Here is a 12,177-nt window from a genome sequence, read left to right as displayed (position 1 = left end):
CAGGTCAAGGGCTTTCTCAAGGCTGGTTGTAAAGAGGTAGGGATAGTGTTGTATAAAACAGGTGATGTAGTTACATAAATTCAAGATCAACAAGAAGATCCACATATTCATAATCATGTAAATGGGTGGGGTAAGGTGTGATTAGGAGGAGCAAACTGACAGTGACAGAGGTGACAAAGGGAGGGGGCATGGAAAAAAGGAGAAAACACAGAAGGAAAGATTAAGAGGAGCAGTAGGTCAATGACAGAGGTGATGAAGTGAGGGGACCGGGAGAAAGGAAGGAAAACACAAGGAGAAAAGTAAGGAAAAAACAGTCAAAGTTTATATAAGCAAAACAAAGTATGCACAGTTCATCGCAATAACGAAGCTCCTAAACGTTAGGCAGTTTAGCATCAAAGAAATCAAATAAAGCATGAAAGGTTCCTGATAAAGCGAAATGCGCACAGTTCGTCACAGTACTAATGCACTTGGAATTGAGCAATCTGAAAGAAAGAGTTTAGTATTAGATTCCTTACCTTAGAATATCCCCAGGCGTCGGTCTGGATCCGGAAAATTTTGCGTAGCTTTACCCCTGCGCGTCGGTAGGCGTAATCTGTGGCTCCGCGTCCGTCGTCGGTATCGTTGGTGCCGGGATGACGTCGCCGGAGTACTTAGACGCCGCCCTCGTGCGCTGACATCAGTTCTTCTTTTTTCCGCGCCAACAAGGGCAGGTCCGGAGAAAGTGGTACCCTTTAGTCACTTTATGACTAAGCTTTTTTGATCCTTTTTGGATCCGTTTCGAGTCGTATGACTCCATCGGTGCCGGTAGGGATGCCCGGGTTCAAGCCCTGTGCCGACTGCAACCGACTGATGTCGGTTACCGACCCCCATCGCCGGTGCCTACATTGCCAGGGGCCCGACCACGATGACAAGTCGTGCCCCAACTGTCGGGCCTTAACGTCGAAGGCTAGGCGGGAGCGGTCCCGTAAGCGTCTCGAGCTCCGGCAATCGGCCCGCGCCGTTCGAGGTCCCGGTCCAGAAGGAGGCAGAGGGACCAGTCGCGGGGCCGGAGTCATCACAGCTCGTCGAGTCGACACCACTCGTCGGGCTCCAAGTCCTCAGGTAAGAGGCACAGGAAGTCAAAGAGGCGTCATCGCGCTTCTGACTCCCCCAAACGCTCGTGCGATGCGGCCGGGGGTTCGGGTGACACCGCAAACGCGGCTCCACCGGAGCCGCAGGCGTCGCGGCCTGCTCCATACCCGCCGGTCCCTGAGCAGAATGCGGTGCCGGAATACATCAATGCCTTCCTCATGGCCATGGGGTTGCTCACTCTTCCGTCTGGTTCCGCAGCGCCTTCGGGCTCTGCGGCCCCGACTGGGAGCCCAAGCGGGCCGGGTGCTTCAGCCCCGGCGCCGTCGGCGACTTCGGTCCCGGCGCCGCATGGCCCCACTGGATCCGGTTCCGGATCTGGGTCGCCGCTGGTTGACCTTACGACCTCGCCGGCATCGACCCCTAGGGTGTCGCCCCCGGCGCCGACCCCGCACGGCACCGTCCCTGGTCCACCCCTCGGTCCGGATCCGGCGTCGGAGCGGCGTCGCTCGACGCCGCATTCGGCGCCGGCCGAAGAGGAACTCTCAGTCCATCCTTTACTCCTAAATACCAGGTGATGGACGACGAGGGAGACTGGGAGGGGTCTGAGGACCCTCTGGCACGTGAGTGCCAGTCATTTCAGGACTGGACACAGGAACTAGGGGAAGCCAGTGGCCTGGATACCTCCCCAGACACTGGTTTTGTCTCCCCTCCTACCGTGTCTACGGAGAAGGGAGCTGCTTAAAGTGTGGTGCTGACGAGGGCAGCTAAGGCCTTGGCTCTTGAGCTCTCCGTTGCAGTGGTGAGTTCTAAAATTCTCACAGAGGTCCTTAGACCGCAGGTAAGCTCCCCAGAGCCACTACTGCCGTTTAATGAGGCTCTCACGGACGTCCTGTTGGGCACTTGGTCCAGGCCCGCTACAGGTGCCCCTGTAGATAGGAACGTCGCTAGGCGCCACCGCCCTGCTCTGGGCGACCCTAGTTTCTTTGTCCACCCACCCCACCCCCGAGAGCCTGGTTATCCAGGCCTCTACTTCCCAATCCGCATTCCCGACTGCACCTCCAGATCGGGAATCCAAGAGGTATGAGCAATTTGGCAAGAAGATGTTCTCCTCCCTTAGTTTGGGGTTGCGGTCGGTCAACAACGCGTGCCTCTTGGGCCGTTACACCCACTCCCTGTGGGATACGGTTGCGGCCGTGCTGCATGAGTTCCCGGAGGGAGGCCGGGGGAAGCTCACTCAAACCCTCGCGGAGGGACGAGACGCAGCGCGGTATTCCATACGATGTGGGCTGGATACCCCGGACTCGCTGGAGAGAGCAATTTCCACGTCTGTGGCGGTTCGCTGCCACGCCTGGCTGAGGTCCGCCAACTTCTCGGCCGATGTCCAGAACACCCTTATGGACATGCCGTTCGATGGCAGTCACCTCTTCGGTGGCAAGGCAGATAGTGCGCTGGAAAGCTTAAAGGACTCCAGGGCTACGGCCAAGTCCTTGGGCCTGTCTGCCCCACGCCAGCAATCTTCTGCTCAGCGTTCCTTTCGTGGCCATGGAAGGGGCGCCCCCACACGTCCTGCCAGCCATGGGCCGCAGATTACCTTTCAGCGCGGCGGCGGACGTGGTTACTGTCGCAGCGGTAACAGGGTACAACGGCGCGGCCAGTCCACATCTACCCCCACAGCATCCGCCTCAAAGCCTTCCTAGTCCAAGCTTTCGTGCCCATTTCACGCCAGTGGGGGGCAGGGTTCGCCATCACCTCCTCCACTGGCGCTCCATCACATCTGACAGGTGGTTTTTGCAAATCGTCTGAAAGGGCTACTCCCTCCCCTTCGAGGCGACCCCTCCAGCCATGCCACCACAGTACCACAGCGTGTCTGGGGATCATTTGCAACTTCTGCAAGAGGAAGGTACGGCCCTCTTGGCCAAGGGGGCCATCGAGCGCATTCCTGGGCCAGAAGTAGGGTGTGGTTGTTACTCCCACTACTGGTTTCCAAGAAGGGCAAAGGGGGCCTACGCCCTATCATGGACCTGCGGAACATCAACGGCTTCCTCCGGAAGGAGAAGTTCAAGATGCTGACTTTGGCTCAGGTCTTAGCTGCCCTAGACCCGGGAGACTGGATGGTAGCGTTGGACTTGCAGGACGCCTATTTCCACATTCCTGTTCCTGCCAGCCCACCCGCTCTACCTGCGGTTCACGGTAGGCCACAAGCAGTTTCAGTTTACCATGCTCTCCTTCGGCCTTACCAGCGCCACACGGATGTTCACGAAAGTGATGGCGGTGGTCGCAGCTCATCTGCGCAGGTTAGGGGTTTCAGTCTTCCCCTACCTCGACGACTGGTTTTTGAAGGCGGGCTCGCCCCAGACAGTCGTCAGCCACCTCCAGGCTACAGCCGACCCCCTGCACCTGCTGGGGTTCTCCATCAATATGCCAAAGTCGCACCTGTGTCCCTCTCAGAAGCTCCTCTTCATCAGAGCGGTTCTCGACGACTGGTTGTTGAAGGCGGGCTCGCCCCAGACAGTCGTCAGCCACCTCCAGACGACGGCAGACCTCTTGCACCAGCTGGGGTTCTCCATCAATGTGATGAAGTCACACATGTGTCCCTCTCAGAAGCTCCTTTTCATCTGAGCGGTTCTCGACTCGGCGCCGTTCCAGGTTTATCCTCCCGAACAGCGGGTTCGGGATATTCAGGCTCTGATTCCGATCTTTCAGCCGTTATCCCGAGTCTCGGTAAGGTTGACGCTGAGGCTTCTGGGGCTGATGGCCTCCTGCATCCTTCTGGTGCATCACGCCAGGTGGCGGGTGCGGGCTCTGCAGTGGGACCTGAAGTTTCAGTTTTGATAATGCTATGCCAAAGTTAGCAATAACCGCGAGGATTATAATGCACTTAAGAGTATATGGTATAGCGTTATCATGGAAACAGAAAAAGGACTTGGTTACGAAAGCTGCAGACAGGCTCAGCTCATGCTAGAGCACCATCTCACATAATTCCAAGCACTCTGCCTCCAGGATTGTTAAGGCCTGCCATAGGAGTGACTTATAGGAGTATATGTGTCTATTTTAGGGTTAGATATAGGTATACTATATCTAAAGCAAAAAGTGATTACACCACCTTACCCCAGCTGTGTTACCAGCCAGTTGTGTCAGTTTTGGATGGCCAGCCAGGGGTGGCATAATACATGCTGCAGGCCCTGGTAGTCCTTGGGTGCACTTATGCCCTGGGTACCTATGGTACACTGTACAAGGACTTACAAGAGGGACCCAATACCAATAAGATATGTACCTAAGGTACATGGAGTCCATTTTAACAGAGAGAGCAGGAAGCCTGGGATCCTGGATAGCAGGATCCCAGGCCAACTATGTCGAAAACCAGCAAAACACTAGGCAAAAAGTTGGTGGCAACCATAGTCAGATATCCACCTTCCTACAAACCCCCCCCCCCCCCCCCCCAAACGAAAGGAGATAAGGCTATCCTTGTCCAGGTAAGCCTCTATTGCCTAAGTGGCCATATAAGGAAGTAACAGCACTGGCATGGTTACCCCCTATCTCATGGTCCACTAAGCAATCCCTCACCCTAAGGTTATCTGAGGGTCTCCACCATAGGGAATCTCTACCTGTGGTGTGTTTTGGCAAAGTAAAAGGCTGGTGCTGGGATGGAGTACTGAAGTGAGGCTCCACTAATGTTGGGCTATCTTCCTCCAATCACTATCCACCATATATGCCTTTCTTTCCAGGACTGAGTTGCAGTGTGCTCTCAGGGTCAACCTCTGGCTACCTAAAGCTGGAGGCTGGGTCCCTCTGTTTGGCTTACTGGAGGGACAGGTCAGGTTTGGGGCCCTTAGGTCCCAGGTTTGGCTGTGCCCAACAGTGTCCATCTGTGGGAGGTCCCTAACTAAGTTTAAGGGGGATCCCTCATGAGTTTGTTTTATTTCCACCTGGCTAGGACTTCTAGCTTTGGTGCCCTTAATCTGCTGATTGGGGAGTTATTTTGCACAGGGGCCCTTTGGGGTCCACCACTGGCCTCCCTGACCTCTACAGCCCTGGACTGACTGAGGCAGGGTAGAGAGGGGCAGGTTACCTGCTCCAGACTGGGTCCCACCTTGGAAGTGTCCACTGACATCAGGGGTTCTGCCAGGCTAGGCCTGACTACCTCTGGGGTAGTTTCTTCGCAAGGGGTCAGATCAGTTCCATGAGGAGGCTTATCCTTTTCTAAAGTCTGGTGGGAGGCAGATTTCTCTTCCTCCTCAATGCTCTCTGTTTGAGTGGAGTGATCCATAGTTTCAGGCTTCACAACACTATTATCTGTCTGAGTTTGGGCTGTGGCCATCACAGCCCCACCAAACTTTTCAGGAAGGGACTCAGTTTGGGTATGGGCTGTTATCATCACAGCCTTGCCAACCTGTTCAGGGGAGGAATCTGTCTGAGATTGGGCTGTGACTGACACAGCCCTCTTGACCTGTTCAGGGAGGACATCTTGGACTGGGGCTGTGGCCATCACAGCCCCACTAACCTTTCCATGGAGATTTACCATTTTAAAATGGGTTTCTTGCTCTACCTCAGGCCAGGCTGAGATCTCTAAATCATTCCCCAGTAGACAATCTACAGGCAAGTTTGATGACACTGCCACTCTCTTGGGACCAGTGACACCTCCCTAGCTGAGATTTACCACTGCCATGAGATGATCTCTCTGCACTCCATCAATGTTGGTCACCTGGTATGTGGCTCCAGGTAAAAGTTGCCTTGAGGGGACTAGGCTCTCAGTCACCATAGTGATGCTAGCCCCTGTGTCTCTATAGGCCTCAACTTTCAGACCATTGATGAGGGGCTCCTGTCTGTACTTGTCCAAAGTGTTGGGACAAGTAGTGAAGTTGGCAAACCCCATGCCAGTCTCACAGACAAGAGTATCTGTGGTAGGGGACCTGGTTAGGCCAGAGTCCACCTGAGTTCCTCAAGTATACCCAACCAAATTATTGGGGCCACTCCCACCACCTGGGGGATTACTACTAGTAGTAACAGGAGGTGTTGGAGTATCACCTGGAGGAATATTTTCCTTATTGTTGGCCTTGGGGCAACTGCTGTCAGTTTTCCAATGGCCTACCCGTTTGCAGGCATGGCAATAAGGTTTCTTATGGGTATTGTAAGGATTCTGGGACCCACCCCCTTCAGAGGATTTTTGGGGCCCTGATGTGGTTTGATCTTTTGATTTATTCCCACCCTTCTCTTGAGGCTTGGTTGATTCTTTCTTTTGGTCACCACCCTGATTCTTAGGCCTAATCCTGGTCCTGACCCATTTGTCTGCCCTCTTACCCAATTCTTGTGGAGAGGTCAGATCAGAGCCTACCAGGTGCTGGTGTAATAACTGGTTCTGACAATTATTTAAGACTTGCTCTCTCATAATTAGATTATACAATCCTGTGTAATCAGTAACTTTACTTCCCAGTAACCAGCCTTCCAAAGCCTTAGTGGCACAATCAACAAAGTCAGTCCAATCCTGAGACTGAGTTTTCTGGGTGTCTTTGAACATCAACCTGTACTGTTCAGTGGTTAAGCCAAACCCATCAATCAGTGCATGTTTCAGGACTTGGCAATCATTAGCATCCTCAGCTCTAACAGTGAGGAGCTTCTCTCTACCTTTACCTTCAAAGGAGAGCCACAAAATAGCTGCCCACTGACTCTGGGGTGCCTGCTCTACAGTGCAGGCCCTCTCCAAAGCATTCATCCATTTCTGGATGTCATCTCCTACCTTATAGGAGGGCACTATTTTACTCAGGTGTCTATTATCAAAACTCCTCTCTTTATCTCTAGGGATAATGCTGCCACCAGTGGGTTCTAACCCACTCAATTTTTGATCTCCGGCAAAGGCAAGTTTCTCTTTGGCAAGGGCAAGTTCTTCCCTTTGGATCCTCAGATTCACTTCCTTCATCTTTGCTTCATGTTCTCTTCTCTGAGAGGAAGTCATCCCTCTCTGAGAAGAGGCCTGAGAGACATGGGAGTGAACAGATCTGTTAGAGCCTCTGGAGTGAGACCTAGCTCGTCTGCTCCCAAGGTTAGGCCTGCTTGTGGATAGGACTGGGGCTCCCCCAGTGCCATCCCCATGTAGGCTTAAGTTGGCCCTGGTAAGTCTACTGACTAAAGGTTGGCCATTGTCTACCTCCTCCTCAGAGGAGTTCCCATCTTCCCTACCATCTACATCTTGTGTTTCAGGGAGGTTAGACTCAGGGTCACCTTCTAAGGGGGGCATGCTTCCATCTGTAGGATCAGAGGGGGCTGGGTTAGAAGCCCTTCTAGCATCATATGTCTCTAAGAGACCTATCAGAAAAGGAAGGGTAGGGTTAGAACCCTGTTTCAGTTTCCTGGAGGTACACAATTGGCTCATCTCCTGGAAGCTGAGGGCTGCATATCTTTAAATGACCTGTGGAGGGTCACTAGCCACAAGGGGAGCCACTGTGTTCTCTCCTGCGGCAGACATGCTTTCTAGTGAGGTGTAAGTGGTGCACTTACCTACACTATGGGTTTTCCTACTGATCCCTTGCTAAGAGTTGTAGTCAGAGTGTGCTACTCCCTTTCTACTACAGCTGGTTCAGTAGAACTCAGAGTATTTCTAAGCTTGTTATATGTACCTATGGTACCTTATGTGATCTTTCAAATGATATCTCAAGATTATATTTGGTAAAAACAACAGCAAGCTCAAATCCCAACCGCTGCACACCAATGTGAGAAGTTGGCCTGGAATATGATACTCACTAGTTCTAGTGATCACCTTGTATCAGTCCAAACAACCCTTATGGTGATTGGTTGTAAGTCAACCTTATAGACCAGCTATGATGGTAGCATGGACAAAGCAGTCTTAGGCTAAACTCTTTTGGCATGTGAAGCCAGCTGTTTCTGATAGATACATCTGCCGTGTGGATTCCTCACCTTGTGAATATCCCCCTGCGTCAGCAACATTCTGAAATTCTTTTGTAGCTTAACGCCGACGTGGACCCGGACGTCATAGAGGCACGGCATCGCTCGCGACTCCGATGACGTCACCGGCGCCTATAATAGGCCCACGCAGGTGTAATGACATCAGTTCCCTTTTTTCCGCGTCGTCGACGCTAACGGTTTTCTGGGATCGTCTGTAGCCTTGGCTGTAACTTTGTTACTTGCTATTTGTTTCTAGTCTCTTTGTCTTCACTTTCTTTCGACATGTCCTCGAAGAAGACCGGGTTTAAGGCCTGCGGAGAATGTAATAAGATAAAGTCCATCCCAGATCCACATGAATGCTGTTTGTGGTGTCTGAACTCCGACCATGACGTCGAGGACTGCCAATCCTGCAGGAAGATGACTCCAAAGGCACTCCGGGAAAGAGAAGCAAAACTTCTGGTTGCCAAGTTTAAAGAAGGAAAAGAAAAGAAGAAATCAAGATCACGGACTCGGCGCTCGAAGTCGAGGTCTCGCTCGAGGTCGCGATCGGATTCGTCCTCAGCCCATGCTTCAAGGTCTTCGAGGAAGAAGCATAGAAAGAGAAACCATGAATCCCGACATCGATCGAGAAAGGAGTCGGGTTCCAAGCCGAAGTCCCAGGTGTAGCTGGTCAAGAAGGTGGTGGTTTCTTCGGCTTTGGAGGATCAGGATGCCGAGGCTGAGGCGTCGCATGCGAATTCACTGAGTTCGCCGAAGCAGAAAGCTGTTCCATCTCCGGACCCATCCCATCCTATAGGTCGGGAGGATGAAGGTGAGGAGGAGGTGGTTGGAGAGGGAGATGCTCAGTTGTCCGAAGGTCTGTCGACTCCGGTGCACCAGCCTGAAGAGGAGGTCGACGCCGCTTCGACTCCGCGCCCTCGAGATCCGCCTGGGGGTTCGTATCCAGCCTTCCCAGGTCCAGGTCAGGATCCTTCGCATTTCCTGAATGCGATGTTCGGAATTTATTCAAGGGCTATGTATCCCTCTGGGGCTCCTGCTGGTCCCATGGGTCCGATGGCATATGGTCTGGGTGTTCCTCAATCCTATGCACCTGCGCCCTTTATGCCCTTTATGCCGGCTCCGACGCCGCATTGGCATTATCCGAATCCGGCGAGGCCTTCCACTCCGAATCCTTCGACGCCGAGGTCGGCGTCTCCGATTCTGTCAACGCCAGTCCCATCAACTTTGAAGCCGAACCCTGAAGACGTCGTGGATCTCTTCTTCGTCCGACGTCGGGTTCGACGCCGGCTCCGGCTCCGTCGGAGTCGATTGCGGATTCGTCGGCTTCGAATGTGAAGCAAAGATCAAGGCGTGAGGCCCAGAGGTTGATGGAGGAGGAAAGATATCGTGAGGAAAATCTGGAGGAAGGCGAACTACAGGATTCTGATTATCCTTTTGAGGACCTTTCTGTGGCTAGTGGCCTGGAACTGTCACCTGATTGGGACCTTGCTTTGGTTTCTGATGAACCCTCAAGGGATGTGACGCCTTATCATGTAGTGATAAAGAAGGCTGCGGGCTTGTTGAACATTGCTCTACCAACTGCAGAATTTAAATCTAATCTGCTCACGGAGGTCCTTCATTCTCCTTCAGTGACTGAACCATTGTTGCCTTTTAATGATGCCTTAAAGGATCCAATTTTGGAGGTTTGGAAAAAACCTGTATCGGCTCCTGCTGTATCTAGGGCTGTAGCTAGGAGATATAGGACAGCTCCTGAAGACCCGGAGTTTTTAACCTCTCATCCTCTACCAGAGAGTTTGGTGGTGCAGGCTGCATGTTCCAAAAGATCTACGGGTGCATTTTCTTCTATGCCAGTGTTTCTATTATGTATTTATTTTATTGTCAAATGTTTTATTGCATTTACTTCACACTGTGTGTGTTACCTTGATATTGGTACTGCGTATGCTGTGTTTATGTCTACTGTCATTGGTCCGTCCGTGTGCCTCGAAGGCACGGAAAAAAGGGCGGAACTGATGTCATCACGCCGGCGTGGGCCTATTATAGGCGTCGGTGATGTCAGCGGAGTCGCGAGCGGAGCCGTGTCTCTGTGACGTCCTATCCACGTCGGCGCGAGGCTACGAAAAGAATTTCCGAATGTTGCTGACGCAAGGGGGATATTCACAAGGTGAGGAATCCACAGGCAGATATTGTATCTACCAGAAAAAGCGTTACCGAAGGTAAGTAACTTGTTCTTTACCACATATAACCCCTTGAATACCAAGTGAATGGACACCACACTGGTGTTATGAAAATAAACAATATATTTATTAATAGCAAACACCTCTGAAGTCTTTATGAGATCAGAGGGCTAAACACATTTATTTATGTAGTTTATAGAGCGCACAGCTACCCCCGAGGGGGTGTCCCGGCGCTAGAACCTGAACCTCCAGGGGAGAAGAGAGGAGCATGGAGGGAACACAGCAGAGTGAAATCAGAGTCCAGAGAAGAGCCAAGTTTTAAGTTTGGCCCGGAAGATGGATTCGGAGGGACAGAATCTAAGATCGATTGGCAGAGCGTTCCACAGTTTTGCCGCGATGACACATGACAAGACTCTTAAGAAAAATACGTTTAAGTTGCACGAATTACAATGGTGCCCTAGGGGCACGAGAAACCATATACTAAACAAGTGGTATAAGGAAATCGATAGAAGGAATGGAGCTGTCCAGAGGCTGTAGAATCGCTGGGACTACACTACCCTAACCTTAGGTGAGTAATAGGAGGCCCAAGGGACGCGTGTGCAGAGTGTGAACTCACACGCCAGATGCGTAACAAAGTCAATGGACAGTACAATTTACGAAAAGGTAAGTAATAGACAGTTCCGACTAGCTAGGACTAAAATGACTGGAAATCTGGACACTAGGAGAGTCAATCTACCCTTGAACACCGAAATGCTCTTGTTACCTCACCCACGGGCTGCGGGTGCATAGGTGTCAAAGTGTGTCGGGTTTCCGCGTTGAAGTCTATGGAGCCTTGAAGAAAGATGCTGCAGGCGACCAGGAGGAAGCTGTCCGGAGTGATCCAAGGGTGGATCAAGGAAGATGAAGACCTGAAAGCAGAGGGGACAATGTTCACAGTCACTAGCCAGTGACTGGTGTGGAACCAGGAAGGAACCAGATGCTGTTGTCGTGATCAGGTGTAGAGTGGACGCTTGACTCTGCAGCCACGTGGACCAGGAGGTGTCTTCGATGACCAGGATGGAGGCACGAGCTGTCCCACGCAGGCTCTCGCTGTCGGCAGTGTTGGTTCCGGATTCGGCATCAACAGGCCTTGGCAAAGGCAACCCACGCGGTGAATGGAAAAGGAGTCTGGCGCGGACCAGGAGGGTCCGGGGTGCTTCTCCTTTGTAGGGAAGGAAGCGCCAGTCTGGAGCAACCAGACCAGCGGTGTAGATTTCAAGGATCGTCGTCTAGGAGGCCACTAGCCAGACGGCAAGTCACCAGACAACGCGTCGAGCAGCAATCAAGCAAAAGGGCCCCACGCAGATCTCGTGGATGCTGGAGGGCTGATCTTCTGTGCAGGAGCTGCTCGGGGCTGGGGCTTCTCAATCCCCAAAGCACTTCGTCGAGGATGCCTCTGAAGTCGTGCTGGAAGCGAAGTGCAGTTTCTTCAAGATGGCCGGTCCCACGTGTCTCGTCGCACCCACGGATCTCAGCTGTGCTGCAGATGTGAGTTGAGGTCGGAGAGGTCTGGAAGTCCGGGTCTCGTCGGGCTCTGAAGTCTGGATCCACCAGGGAAGACGACAAAGTGAACCGCTGGAACGCTTGATGGTGCCTGCTTGTGCAGGGTGGTCACTCCTTGGCCACAAGGGAGATTTCTTCAGTTTTCTGTGGAGCAGAACATCGAAGTCCAGAGTTTCTTCTTTTAAAGTTGTTCAGGAATAATCTAATTTGGAATGGGACCAGCTCCTACCTTTATTCTCCTAAAGGGGGCTGTACTGCGACTAGGTCCCTCCTATGGGTGGGACCAGGAAGGTGGGTGGTTACACCCCCTATTCTTTGTCCGGTTTCGCGCAAGTGCTGGGGCTGGAGTGCCCCAGCAACTGGTTTGAACCTGTGTATGCACAGGGACACCTTGTGTGCCCCAGGCATGTCTCATTCCCTTGAGGCCTGTCCTACTTAATACACAAAATCCTGTCTGGGGTGGTGCTAGCACCTCCCAAGGCAGGAAACCCTT

General features: G+C 52.5%; 1 protein-coding gene across 1 annotated transcript in view; it reads left to right on the top strand.

Annotated features, from left to right (window-relative positions):
- The window catches only part of DNAH2 (dynein axonemal heavy chain 2), a 2,538,822-nt gene that overhangs the window by 2,361,521 nt on the left and 165,124 nt on the right, over positions 1-12,177 (top strand). The window lies entirely within an intron of this gene.

Source organism: Lissotriton vulgaris, chromosome 12 (assembly GCF_964263255.1).
Source record: "Lissotriton vulgaris chromosome 12, aLisVul1.2, whole genome shotgun sequence".
Taxonomy (NCBI): Eukaryota; Metazoa; Chordata; class Amphibia; order Caudata; family Salamandridae; genus Lissotriton; species Lissotriton vulgaris.
This window is presented reverse-complemented; position numbering and strand designations above follow the sequence as displayed.